The sequence below is a fragment of the Lithobates pipiens genome, unplaced genomic scaffold, assembly GCF_037356315.1.
Source record: "Lithobates pipiens isolate NorthernLeopardFrog02 unplaced genomic scaffold, aLitPip1_a1.2 Scaffold_8, whole genome shotgun sequence".
NCBI lineage: Eukaryota > Metazoa > Chordata > Amphibia > Anura > Ranidae > Lithobates > Lithobates pipiens.
This window is the reverse complement of record NW_027507903.1, coordinates 506,817,461-506,832,346: the sequence shown is the minus strand read 5'-3', so window position 1 is coordinate 506,832,346 and position 14,886 is coordinate 506,817,461. Positions and strand designations below refer to the sequence as shown.

Below are 14,886 nucleotides of genomic sequence, written 5' to 3'. Positions count from 1 at the left end.
ATCCAGTCCTGAGATTAAAGTAACATTTCATCCGACGAATGATCTGACGATTTTCAGATCGTTCATATGGTGCTTTCGACAGCTGATTCTGATTTTTTCGTCCGACAAAAGCAGGATGTGCAGAATTTTTGTCGTACGTTAAGCCAACGTCCGATTTTCATTTAATTAGCATGGTTTTCGGCTGAAAAAAAATCGTAAACGCAAGACTACGCCTGCTCAGAAACAAAAAGAATACATACAAAACTATTCAACACAGGACATCACTTCTGAAGTTGTATTCTGTCTTATGAGCATTTTCATATGGAGGAGTAATTTTGACATGAGACTAGCATGCAACAAAAAAACGGATGCATGGTCTTCCGAAGATCTGATCGTGTGCACAAGGCTTTACAGGTCTCTTCCCACCCCAATCTTGAATTTGGGCAGAGAACAGAAAAGTAGTAGACCAGTGAGCTCACTTCTCTTTGTCACTCTGCTGTCTTCTACTATCAGCATGTCACATGAACTAAACAAAGCATATCCCTCTGTAGTGTGTACTTGTCTCAATCGAGGGCACCAGGTGTCATTTTTAGTCTGCTGCCTTATAACTCTGCTCTCAGCATGAGTCACTTCTCACATGTTTTCCTGAAACCAAGAGAAAAATGGTGAGAGAGGAGGGAGCTCCAGCACACAGCCTGCGACTGAGAGACTCAGCTCTGTACCTGTGTGAAAGATTGGGGGGGGGGGGGGTCTCTTCCCTCCATCTAGCTCTCCTCACTGATGCAACTTCAGCTTTCCACCCCTGGTTTTTACAGCTCAGAGTTCCTGTGTAATTTCTGCACTATGAATGGATGTAGGGGAAAGGCGGCTGTAGATAAACAAGTACACCTTATATAGGAGGATTTGTTTTATCTCTGTGCATCACCTAAAGCCAGTCACTTAACTGGGTATATGTAAGGGTTTACAACCACTTTAACCACTACAATACAGGGCACTTTCACCCCCTTCCTTCCCAGCCCAATTTTCAGCTTTCAGCGCTCTAGCGCTTTCAGTGACAATTGCGCGGTCATGCTACACTGTACCCAAATGAAATTGTTATCATTTTGTTCGCACAAATAGAGCTTTATTTTGGTGTTATTTATTCACGACTCAGTTTTTTTTTTTTTGCGATATAAGCGCAAAAATAGCGGAAATTTGGAAAAAAAACAATATTTTCTTTTTTCTATTTGAAAAGAAATCCAATAAAATCAAATTTTGTCATAAATTTAAGCCAAAATGTATTCTGCTACATGTTTTTGGTAAAAAAAATTCCGTTAAGTGTATAATAATTGGTTTGTGTGATCACGGACATATGTACGCAAATGATCATGTACATATGTGTGCAGGTGATCACGTACATATGTGTGCAGATAATCATTGGGACATGTGATTTTAGTGGGACATATGTGGGCAGGGCCGGCGCTACCACTAGGCAAACAAGGCAGCCGCCTAGGGCGCACTGCCGCCTAGGGCGCCCGGCCGCTAGTGATCTTACTCCCTCTTTCCCTCAGCAATTAACTTGACAAGCAGCCGCTCTGCTCCCGAGTTCCTCCATATAGTATCAGAGGCGCCAGTGCAGCGGCGGCGGGGTACTGTATCCATTATAAAGGAAGTACAGAAAACATCCCCTGCGCCGCTGCACGCCCCTGATGATCACAGTGCCACTGCCAGTGAGTGTGACCTGTCTGTACCACCACACGCAGCGCAGGTCTCTATTGTTCCCTAGCGGCGGCGGCGGCGGCGGCAGTGAGAAGAGGAGGGGAGAGAGCTTGGACAAAGAGCAGAGCACCGGCCCGCCCTGAAGTGCTTGCCTGCAGACAGTATACATGGAACCGGCCGGATGAGATGGAAGCCCCCGGCTGCATGTAAGTTCGGGATTGACGCGAATTTCCCCACCCTCCTTCTCCTGGACTGTCAGGATACTTTGTGAGGACAGGAAGCAGCGCTGCTCTGCTTGGAGTGAGGTTACCATGGCGTGCACAGGCAGTGAAAAAACAGCACCCAGTAACCTGAATTTTTAAAAAAACTTTTACTGCTGTCAGGTTCATATTGCATTATGTGCAGAGGGGGACAGAGTTGTGTGTGGGGGGGGGGGGGGGGTTAGAGGGACAGGACAGAGGTGTGGGGGTGGGTGCGTAGAGGAACTGATGTGCTGGGGGGGGGGGGGGAAGAGGAGAAAAGATATGTGGGGGAAGGGGTTACAGAGGTGGGGGGGTACAGAGGAAAACAGGTGTGTGTATGTGTGTGGGGGGGTTACAGAGGAAAACAGGTGTGTGTGGGGGGGGGGGGGTTTACAGAGGGGAACAGATGTGTGAGGGGGGCAGAGAGGAACGTGTGTGTGGGGGGAGGAGGTTACAGAAGGGAACAGATGTATTGGGGGGGTCAGAGGGGAACAGAGGTGGGGGGGGCAGAGAGGAACAGATGTTTGAGGGGGCAGAGGGGAACAGATGTGTGGGGGGGCAGAGGGGAACAGATGTGTGGGGGTGGGGGGGCAGAGGGGAACAGATGTGTGGGGGGGACAGAGGGGAACATGTGTGTGTGTGTGTGGAGAAGGAGGTTACAGAGGGGAACAGATGTATGGGGGGGGGGCAGAGGGAAACGTGTGTGTGTGTGTGTGTGTGTGGGGGGGGGGAGGAGGTTACAGAGGGGAACAGATGTATGGGGGGACAGAGGGGTACGTGTGTGTGGGGGGGGAGGTTACAGAGGGGAACAGGTGTGTGGGGGGTGATTACAGGGGAACAGATTGTGGGATACAGTGGGGAACACAGGTGCAGGGGGGGTACAAAAGAAACAGAGGTGCGGGCAGGGTACAGAGGTGCAGGGAGGGTATAGAGATAAACAGAGGTGCGGGGAGGGTACAGAGGTGAAGTGGGGTACAGAGGTATGGGGAGGGTACAGAGGTGCGGGGGGTACAGAGAAAAGCAGAGGTGCTGGGAGGGTACAGAGGTGCGGGGAGGGTACAGAGATAAACAGAGGTGCGGGGAGGGTACAGAGGTGCGGGGAGGGTACAGAGATAAACAGAGGTGCGGGGAGGGTACAGAGGTGCGGGGAGGGTACAGAGATAAACAGAGGTGCGGGGAGGGTACAGAGGTGCGGGGAGGGTACAGAGATAAGCAGAGGTGCGGGGAGGGTACAGAGGTGCGGGGAGGGTACAGAGATAAACAGAGGTGCGGGGAGGGTACAGAGGTGCGGGGAGGGTACAGAGATAAGCAGAGGTGCTGGGAGGGTACAGAGGTGCGGGGAGGGTACAGAGATAAACAGAGGTGCGGGGAGGGTACAGAGGTGCGGGGAGGGTACAGAGATAAACAGAGGTGCGGGGAGGGTACAGAGGTGCGGGGAGGGTACAGAGATAAACAGAGGTGCGGGGAGGGTACAGAGGTGCGGGGAGGGTACAGAGATAAGCAGAGGTGCGGGGAGGGTACACAGGTGCAGGGAGGGTACAGAGATAAACAGAGTTGTGGGGGGGGGGGGGGTGCAGCGAGGAACAGGTGTTCAGGGGATTGATGAAGCAATTGGGGTGATCTGAGGTGCTGAAAATACAGGAATTGGGGTGATTTGAGGTGTGCAGGTTCAAGTTCACCTTTGTGAAAAAATAATAAATGCAGATCTTTTTGCAAAATGGTAAAAAAAATGTGCATTTATTATTATTTTAGTCATTGTCAGTGTATCTGTCTGCTCGTATGGACAGGCAGTTACACAGTTAGCCTGGTGTGGGCCTGTGCTTCACGGGCTGAAGAAAAGGTGGAGAGGTGCTGCAAAAATCTCCCCCCACCATCTCCACCATATACATGGGCATTGAAAAGGGGTGGGGTCAGGGGTAGAGCTAATGGGGGGGGGGGGGCGCCAAAATGAGGTTTCGCCTAGGGTGTCAAAAATCCTTGCACCAGCCCTGTATGTGGGGGACATGTTTTTATTATTAGGGACATGTGTTTTTATTATTTGGGGACATGTATGTTTTGGGGACATGTGTGTTTTGGGGACATATGTGGGGACTGTGTTTGTACTGTGTGGTGTGTTGTGTGTTTACACTACACTGATGATCAGTGAGTAAAAAGCTGTAAAAAGCAGCCCATACTCACTGATCATCAGCCGGCTGCAGCGTTCTGCTCTCCTCTCCTCAGCGGTGACTTCCGTGTGAGGAGAGGAGAGCCGATTGCCTAGCAACCGGCTGTTTGTTTACATCACATGACGGCCGTGATTGGACACGGCCGTCATGTGATCAGGAGGGCCAATCACAGAGCCCTCCTGCCGATCTGAGATGTGCCGTGTCCGGGTGACACGAGCACATCGGGATCGCGCCGCTGCGCGGACACGCGCGCGCGTGATCCCGCTACTCCTGAAGGACGTTCCTGAACGTCCTATCAGGAGTAGACGGCTCCCACCCGGCCGTATATATGCATTGGCCAGGTGGGAAGTGGTTAAACACATAAGCAATGCAGCACGGCTAACTGGCTCCTTATGCTGCTTTCCCCGTCTGAGCTCTGCTGTGCAGTTTGCTGCAAGCGGCCAATACCAGGTCAAGTAAAGGTACTTAAATTGTTCCCATAAAAAAAATAAAAAAAAAAAATAAAAAGCACTGAATTATGTAATTATTGTGTTTTACTAACGTGTATACTGCCACAATGGATGGAGACTTATATTCAACTTTAAAGTGTTCAGTGCCAACTAAGGGTAATAGTTAAAGTTTGGTTTACTGTTGAGATATGCTTTAGGTGCTGGGGTCCAAACTGCGGCCCTCCAGCTGTTGCTTAACTACAAGTCCCATCATGCCTCTGCCTTTTGGAAGCATTAACTGTCAGCCTTGCAATGCCTCATGGGATTTGTAGTTCTGGAATAGCTCGTAGGGTTAGGCAAGCATAAGGCTCCATGCACACTGGAGCTCATAACAGCTGTTTTTTGGAGTTTGGGCTTTTTTTTTTTTTTTTTTAATGAAACTCCACTCTATGTGATCCTACGTTTTTTAACTTTTATCAGCAGTGGAGCTGTTTTCTGAGCACCATAAAATAGCGTTCAGGAGTAATTTTTCTGACCACAAAAAAGAAACAAACCACCAAATGCTCATAAATACTGATAAACGCTCACTAGCGTTTAACGTTTTTGATCCATTGAATAAAATAAAATAAATGGCGCTAATGAACGCTATTGCAAAAATGTTAAGACCCCCACTGCAAAGCTACTGGCATTTTTAAAAGCTTACTTTAACCACTTACCGACCAGCGCACGCCGATGTACATCGGCAGAATGGCACAGGTAGGCATATTGGCGTACAGGTATGTCCAATTTTAAATGCTGCCCTGCCATCGTGAGCGCGTTGCGGGTCCCGCAGACTCGATCGCCACAGGCATACCCGCGATCGTCTCACGGGGTGGCTGAACTGGGAGATGCCGTTGTAAACAGCATCTCCCCGTTCTGCCTAGCAACAAGTGATGCCGATCTCTGCTCCATGTGATTGGAGAAGAGATCAGTGTTCACTAAAAGAAACCCCAGCCCCCCACAGTTAGTAACACACCTCTATAAACACTTAACCCCTACACTGCCACCCACTGGTTAACCCCTTCACTGCCAGTGTCATTTACACAGGAATCACCGCATTTGTATAGTGATTGCTGTATAAATTTTGGTCCCAAAAATGTGTCAAAAATGTCTGATGTGTCCGCCACAATGTCGCAGTCTCAAAAAAAATAAAAATAAAAATGCTGATCGCCGCCATTACTAGTAAAAATAAAAATAAAAATTATTAATAAAAAAATGTCATAAAACTATCCCCTATTTTGTAAACGTTATAACTTTTGCACAAACCAATTAATAATCGCTTAAAATGTTTTTTTTATATATTTTGGGGGGATATTTATTATAACAAAAAAGTAAAAAAAAAAAAAAAAAAAAAGGAGTTTTTTCCAAAATTGTCGCTCTATGTTTATAGCGCAAAAAATAAAAAATGGCAGGGGTGATCAAATACCACCAAAAGAAATCTCTATTTGTGGGAAAAAAAGAACTTAAATTTTGTTTGGGAGCCACGTCGCACGACCGCGCAATTGTCAGTTAAAGCGACGCAGTACTGAATCGCAAAAAGTGGTCTGGTCTTTGGCCAGCAAAATGGTCTGGGGCTGAAGTAGTTAACATTAAGTGTGCATGGAGCCTTAGGATTTTGGAGTGGTAGGTGTAAAGGTTAGCCTAGGGGTCTGGTCAAGGTTGAAGGTAAGGAGAAGTACTTTTTAGGCCTCATGCAAACCAGACATTAAAATAACGTTATAAAAACGTCAGTAGGCTTGCGGTGAGTTTTTCAATGTTTTGCAATAGCGTTTTTTTTACGTTTATTTGCGGGTGTTTTGCGTTCGCTCTTTAGTTTTGTTTTTTTTAAGAATAAATTATTTCAATGGATCAAAAACATTAGTGAGCAAAGTTTTTGAGCATTTATTAACGTTTATCAGCGCAAGAGTGTTTTTACAGCTGAAAAACGTCTCTCAGAACCCACTAGTTTGGGGTTTTTTTTTTTTTTTTACTGTTCAAAAACACCACTGCCCAAAACTGCTAAAAAAAGCCGGTGTGTGCCTGGACACATAGGATAACATGGAGAGTTTAAAGGATTGTAGAAAAAAACCTCTACAGCCAAAAACAGCTGCTTAAAAAAAAAAAAAAAAAAAAAAAAAAACCGTCCAGTGTGCATGGGGCCCAACGCTTGCTGGCATTGCTGAAAGCCCTACATTGAAAACTGCTAGGCACCTGCCAGGCTCTTTATGCCAAGATTCAATTTACAGGCACCTGGGGGGTTAACACTGCAAGATAGATATATTGCTACAAACACATGACTAATCCAACCAACCTACTAATTAGATATATAATAACAGCCAATTGCCTAAAATAACAGCTCTTCAAGATGCAGAAAGAATGCTGCCACCCAAACCACCAATATATAAATGTGAAGGTAAGGTCCTCTGTTCTAACAGATAAGACTCCAGCCCCGAGAAAGGACATACAGCGATCACTGGAGCAAGCGCCTGTACACAGGAAGTGGCTGCAAAGAGTCGTGACCCCAAAAAAATGTTTCAGTTATTTACAGAACTCTTCTGGGCCTATTTTTTCACAAATTATCACCTTTTTTTGCAGATATTCTACAATTTCATCCACTATTAAAACTGATGCCAAGCCAAGAATCACTAATTACTACAATGGTTTTACAGTATATTTGCCTTCAACATTTTTTTTTTTTTTTACAGTATTTCTTAAAGTGGACCTTGCAGTAAAAGTAAAGTTGTCCTTAAAAAAAGGAGAATGCCAGCCAAAAATAAGATAAAAATGAAGCGTTCATTTGGAGATAAAAAAAAAATATATATATATAAACAAAAACAGCTTCAATCCAGAGCTTTCCCTGCAGTACTTTTGCTGCCCCTAGATGTCATCGGACAGATGGTCAGCATCATGCAACCCACTTCTTACACCCCAGTCTGTGACTGGACAGTGAAAGGAGAAGCAATACAATGAGGATCTCAAATGTCACTCTGCTCTCTCCTATCAGGATGCCTCGTCAACAAAACGAACCCAGTGGTCGTCAAACTGCAGCTTTTTGATTGCCTTTTTTCCAGCCCTTGGGGCACCATTCATCCCATTGATACGAGACGCTATTCTACCCTCTGACACCAAACATGGGGCCTGCCACGGACCTCAAAAATGGGACGCCATTTCTCCCACTGACACCAACAATGGGGCGATATTGCGGTTTACTCCCACTAAATGCCCGAATTTTTTAAAGTTGAGGGCCACCCTGAAAAAAAAAAATTAATTAAAAATTACAAATGTTTTTTTTTTTTTTTACTTACCAGAAATGCCTGTTGCTAGGCACATAATCCTAATCTTCCTCTTCCTCCTCCGCGGAGATCTTCTTTCTTCTCTCCTCGTCGCGTTGTCTTCTGGGTAATGGGTCGCGCTGTGTTCTGGGAACTGTGTGTCCCAGAACACAGCGCGTCCCATTCACAAAGCGTTGCGCGGCTCGTGCATGCGCAGTAGGAAAAGGGCATGGGAAGCCGCAAGGCTCCACTGCCTGTTTCCCTTAGAAAGAATGGTGGCGCCGGGACCCGAGAGCCGAGGGATGGGTCGGCCTCGGGCGGCCGACATCGCGGGCACCCTGGACAGGTAAGTCGGCTTATTAAGTCAGCAGCTGCAGTGTTTGCAGCTGCTGACTTTTTTTTTTTTTTTTTTTTTTTTTAAACGGCCCTCCTCTTTAAAGTCTGAAGGACTTTAAACTGGCCCTTTGTATTGGTTCCTTGTGTTGCTTCTTCCCCTCACACCAGGTCACATCGATACCTAATATATATATGTGTCGAATATCTGCTTTAAGTTTAGCATTAAAAAGAGTTTGTTAACTTAATACTTATTCCTGATATGTGCCTGCTGTACTGTGTACTTGTATCACAAAGTATCCTGTTCTTTGTTTTGCTTCCTTTATGTGAAATCCCTGGTGTGCTTGCTAGTCCCCTTGCTTTCCTATAAAAAAAAACTAACCACACAAAGCAGGAGAGCACACCATGGTCAGTTCTCTAGCCGTTTCCTCTCCAATGAATAGACTTGTCCCGACATGCCCCCGCTGCACAGCCGTTCAATGGCAAGCTCCGTGTGCTGCTGCTTCTTCTCCCCCAACTCTTTATCTCTATCTATCTAGATCTATATCTATATCTATATATATACATACATACACACACAGTGCCTTGCGAAAGTATTCGGCCCCCTTGAACTTTTCAACCTTTTGCCACATTTCAGGCTTCAAACAAAGATATAACATTTTTATTTTTTGTGAAGAATCACCAACAAGTGGGACACAATTGTGAAGTGGAACGAAATCTATTGGATTTTTGAAACTTTAACTAAAAAAAAAATGAAAAGTGGGGCGTGCAAAATTATTCAGCCCCCTTGCGTTAATACTTTGTAGAGCCACCTTTTCCTGCGATTACAGCTGCAAGTCGCTTGGGGTATGTCTCTATCAGTTTTGCACATCGAGAGACTGAAATTCTTGCCCATTCTTCCTTGCAAAACAGTTCGAGCTCAGTGAGGTTGGATGAAGAGCGTTTGTGAACAGCAGTTTTCAGCTCTTTCCACAGATTCTCGATTGGATTCAGGTCTGGACTTTGACTTGGCCATTCTAACACCTGGATACGTTTATTTGTTAACCATTCCTTTATAGATTTTGCTGTATGTTTGGGATCATTGTCTTGTTGGAAGATAAATCTCCGTCCCAGTTTCAGGTCTTTTGCAGACTCCAACAGGTTTTCATACAGAATGGTCCTGTATTTGGCTGCATCCATCTGCCCCTCAATTTTAACCATCTTCCCTGTCCCTGCTGAAGAAAAGCAGGCCCAAACCATGATGCTGCCACCACCATGTTTGACAGTGGGGATGGTGTGTTGAGGGTGATGAGCTGTGTTGCTTTTACGCCAAACATATACCGTATATACTCGAGTATAAGCCGAGATTTTCAGCCTCTTTTTTGAGGCTGAAAGTGCCCCCCTCGGCTTATACTCGAGTCATCGCTGTCTGCCCGCTCGATCAGCGTGTCGAGCAGACAGACAGCGGCCATTCTATTCAAAAGCCGCGCCTCCGGCTCCGCCTTCGCCTGTGATAGGCGGAACACTGAATTTCCCAGCAGCCTGTGTTCCGCCTATCACGGACATCGTATCATCCTCGTACTACGGACGAGGATGATACGACGTCTGTGATAGGCGGAACACAGGCTGCTGGGAAATTCAGTGTTCCGCCTATCACAGGCGAAGGCGGCGGCGCAGCTTTTGAACTTTACAATGGCCGCCGACGAAGAGGGCACGGGACGGAGGCAAGGGAAGGCACGGCACGGGACGGGACGGGACGGCGGCGGCAAGGCACGGCACGACACGGGACGGATGCAAGGAGGCAAGTCACGGCACGGGACGGAGGCAAGGAGGCAAGGCACGGGACGGAGGCTCGGGACAAAAGGTAGGCTGGACACACACACACACACACACACACACACACACACACACACACACACACACACACGGATGGAGACACACACAGGGATGGATGGATGGATGGATGGAGACACACACACACACAGGGATGGATGGATGGATGGATGGAGACACACACACACAGGGATGGATGGATGGATGGATGGAGACACACACACACAGGGATGGATGGATGGATGGACACACACACACACAGGGATGGATGGACGGACACACAGGGATGGACGGACACACAGGGATGGACGGACACACAGGGATGGACGGACACACAGGGATGGACGGACACACAGGGATGGACGGACACACACACAGGGATGGACAGGCATGTCTCACCCTCGGCTTATACACGAGTCAATAAGTTTGCCAGTTTTTTTGGGGGTAAATTGGGGGCCTCGGCTTATATTCGGGTCGGCCTATACTCGAGTATATACGGTAGTTTTGCATTGTGGGCAAAAAGTTCGATTTTGGTTTCATCTGACCAGAGCACCTTCTTCCACATGTTTGGTGTGTCTCCCAGGTGGCTTGTGGCAAACTTTAGACGAGACTTTTTATGGATATCTTTGAGAAATGGTTTTCTTCTTGCCACTCTTCCATAAAGGCCAGATTTATGCAGTGTACGACTGATTGTTGTCCTATAGACAGACTCTCCCACCTCAGCTGTAGTTCTCTGCAGTTCATCCAGAGTGATCATGGGCCTCTTGGCTGCATCTCTGATCAGTCTTCTCCTTGTCTGAGCTGAAAGTTTAGAGGGACGGCCAGGTCTTGGTAGATTTTCAGTGGTCCGATACTCCTTCCATTTCAAAATGATCGCTTGCACAGTGCTCTTGGGATGTTTAAAGCTTGGGAAATCTTTTTGTATCCAAATCCGGCTTTAAACTTCTCCACAACAGTATTAAGGACCTGCCTGGTGTGTTCCTTGGTCTTCATGATGCTCTCTGCGCTTTCAACAGAACCCTGAGACTATCACAGAGCAGGTGCATTTATACAGAGACTTGATTACACACAGGTGGATTCTATTTATCACCATCAGTCATTTAGGACAACATTGGATCTTTCAGAGATCCTCGCTGAACTTCTGGAGTGAGTTTGCTGCACTGAAAGTAAAGGGGCCGAATAATTTTACACGCACCACTTTTCAGTTTTTTTATTTGCTAAAAAAGTTTAAAATATCCAATAGATTTCGTTCCACTTCACTATTGTGTCCCACTTGTTGATGATTCTTCACAAAAAATTAAAATTTTATATCTTTATGTTGGAAGCCTGAAATGTGGCAAAAGGTTGAAAAGTTCAAGGGGGCCGAATACTTTCGCAAGGCACTGTATCTCTCTCAGAGATATATAATATATATATATATATATCTTTTTTTTTTTAGCTCTATACAAAAAGCTTTTCGAATTTCATTTCCATTTTAACTGAATGGGTTGGTTTACAAGGTGATCATTAAAGAGGAAGTAAACCCTTTCAAACCACTTTGACCTACAGGTAAGCCTAGATTAAGGCTTACCTGTAGGTCCAAGCAATATCTCCTAAACCTATATGGTTTAGGAGATATTTGCCCGAAAATGGGCACCGCTGTCTACGGCGCATGCGCCGTAGACAGCGGCGCGCAGGCGCACTAAATGCGGCAAGTCCAAGAATGGATTTGCCTAATTTGTCGACTCCCGTGCGCATGCGCGGGAGTGACGTCATCGCCGAATGGCAGCGGCGGAGCTGCGAGACGCGACTCCCGTGCGCATGCGCGGGAGTGACGTCATCGCGGCTTCGCCGCTGTCATTCGTCGGAGCTGCGAGACGCCACCAGCAAGATGGATGCGGCGGACTACAGGGGACAGCGGCGACTTCGCTGGCTCCTGTGTCAGGTAAGTGACACATAATGAGCTACTATGCGATGCATAGTAGTCCATTATGCTTTACCTTTGCAGGGAAAAAAAGAGGAAGTAAACCCATCAGGGTTTACTTCCTCTTTAACAATCCATGTGATATAATGGAGCCTCTCTCCTAATAAATATATTTAAAAAGGTAGCAGCATAGATGTGGAAAAAAAAAAAAAAAAAAAAGGAGGAATAAACTCATTAAATATACTTCCTTCTCCCCAGCTTCTGTACTGCAGGGGGTGATATCATCACCCTATTGATGAGATCCTAGGGAACGCAGACTATATGAAATCTCACAAGATGACACCCTGGTGCAGTGAAAGAGCGTCTCCTTTCCCCAGGATCTCATTGGAGTGATGGTGATGTCACCTTCACCCAAGCGGTGCAGGTGGAAGCAAGGGTAAAGCCAGTATATTTAAATCATTTTTCCTTATTTTTTTTTATTTTTTTTACACTCATACTGGTTTACAATGGGTGAGCGGGCCGAATGTATTGCACAAACCATAGTTTTTTTTACCGTCATTTTAGTATTTTAATTTAGCAGCCAAACAAGGATAAGGGCAACACAATGAAACACCATGATGTCATCGGCTGGAAGAACAAATTAAATGGAGTATGTCCAACCAATTAAACTCAGGTAATCTGGGTAAACTGGTTTTGGACAATGTAAAAAATTCTGGGCACTTGTCCAGCTTCATAGAAGTGCTAAAATAATGAACAGAATGCACGTTAAGCTTTGTACTGGAGATTTTCCTTACAAGCCACTGAGCATGTATCTGTGACATACAATGAATGGATAAGATATTTCCTTGCTGAGCTCTCTCTCTCTCTCTCTCTCTCTCTCTCTCTCTCTCTCTCTCTCTCTTCACAGAGGCAGAAAAGGGAGCCATCGGCTCCTGTTGCTGGCAATCAAATCCTGTGAGCAGAGAGCGATGGTGGGGCTGAGCCGCACTCTGGGTGTCTTTGGACACAGGCTGCGCAGCTTGGGAGCGAGCCCATAGGTAGCGGCAGGGACCCAAGAAGAGGAGTATATGGGCAGGTCTGGGCAAAACCATTGCACAGAGCAGGTATGTATGATGTTTTATTTTTTAACAAAAAATATTTGAAGCTTTGCAATCACTTTAACAGCTTCCCGACCGCCTCACACAGGTATACTGTGGGAGAGGGGCACGTACAGGCAGATTAATGTACCTGTATGTTGCCCTTTAAGAGGCGGCTTGTGGGCATGCGTGCATGCCCGCTGGGAGCTCTGACCATGATCGCGAGTCCCGCAGACTCAATGTCCGTGGGGATACCCGCGTTCATCGCACGGAGAGGAAGAACGGGGAAATGCTAATGTAACAAGCATTTCCCTCTTCTGCACATTGACGCCGACACTGATCACAGCTCCCTGTGATCGGGAGCGGTGATCACACAGCCCCCTCCCCCCACAGTTAGAATCACTCCCTAGGACACACTTAACCCCTACAGCGCCACCTAGTGGTTAACCCCATTCACTGCCAGTCACATTTATACAGTAATCAATGCATTTTTAATTGCACTGATCTCTGTATAAATGTAAATGGTCCCAAAATCGCGACAAAAGTGTCCGACGTGTCCGCCATTTACCATTGCAGTCATGATAAAAATCGCAGATCGCCGCCATTACAAGTATAAAAATAAATAAAAAATAAAAATGGCATAAATATATCCAATATTTTTTAGATGCTATAACTTTTGTGCAAACCAATCGGTTAACGTTTATTATGATTTTCCTTACCAAAAACATGTAGAAGAATATGTATCGGCCTAAACTGAGGAAAAAAAAAGTTTTTTTATATATTTTTTGGGGATATTTATTATATCAAAAAGTAAAAAAAAAATTTTTTTTTTTAAATTGTCACAATTTTTTTGTTTATAATAAAAAAAATAAAAACCGCAGAGGTGATTAAATACCACCAAAAGAAAGCTGTATTTGTGGGGAAAAAGGGATGTCAATTTTGTTTGGGAACCACGTCACACGACCGCGCAATTGTCAGTTAAAGCGACGCAGTGGCGAATCTCAAAAAGTGCTCTGGTCTTTGGCCAGCCAAATGGTCCGGGGCTTACGTGGTTAAGATGAAACATCAGAAGACAAAAGCTTTGAGCTATCATGCTAAATGGCCTACAAATCTATATTCAGTGTATATAAAAAACAAAAAACAAAAAAAAAAAAAAACACACCCCCCTTAACCACTTGCCGACCGCCGCACGACGATGTACGTCCATTTTTTGAAGAGGGATATCTCGGTAACGGCAGCAGCTGCTGCCACAACCGAGATATCCATCTCTTCAGGCGGCGGTCGGCTTTACGATAACGGTGGTCTCCGCGGCGGATTCGCCGCGAGATCACCGCTATCGGCGGCGGGAGAGGTGCCACCCCCCCCCCGCACCTTCCGCCGCTTACCGGAGCCGTCGGTAGCGGCGGAGGCGATCGGGTCCTTCCGTCGGCTGGGCATAGAGACAAGTGAGGCTAAGATGGCCCCCACTCGTCTATACCATAGGAGGGCGGAAGCGACGTCAAAACGTCACTTCCGCCCATACCTCTTAAAAGGTATATTTTTTTTTTAAATGTCAGATTTTCTTTTTTTTTTTGTTGCATTTTAGCCCAAATATGAGATCTGAGGACCTTTTGACCCCAGATCTCATATTTAAGAGGACCTGTCATGCTTTTTTCTATTACAAGGGATGTTTACATTCCTTGTAATAGGAATAAAAGTGATCCATTTTATTTTTATTTTTTTAAAAAGTGTAAAAATAAAGTAAATTAAAATAAATAAGAAAAACATTTTTTTTTTAAAAACACCCCGTTACGACGAGCTTGCGCACAGAAGCGAGCGCATACGTGAGTAGCGCCCGCATATGAAAACGGTGGTCAAACCACATATGTGAGGTATCGCCGCGATCGGTAGAGCGAGAGCAATAATTCTAGCCCTAGACCTCCTCTGTAACGCAAAAAATGCAACCTGTAGAATTTTTAAA

At 45.9% G+C, this 14,886-nt stretch overlaps 1 protein-coding gene across 1 annotated transcript in view; it reads right to left on the bottom strand.

Annotated features, from left to right (window-relative positions):
- The window catches only part of FGD4 (FYVE, RhoGEF and PH domain containing 4), a 279,090-nt gene that overhangs the window by 213,910 nt on the left and 50,294 nt on the right, over positions 1 to 14,886 (bottom strand). The window lies entirely within an intron of this gene.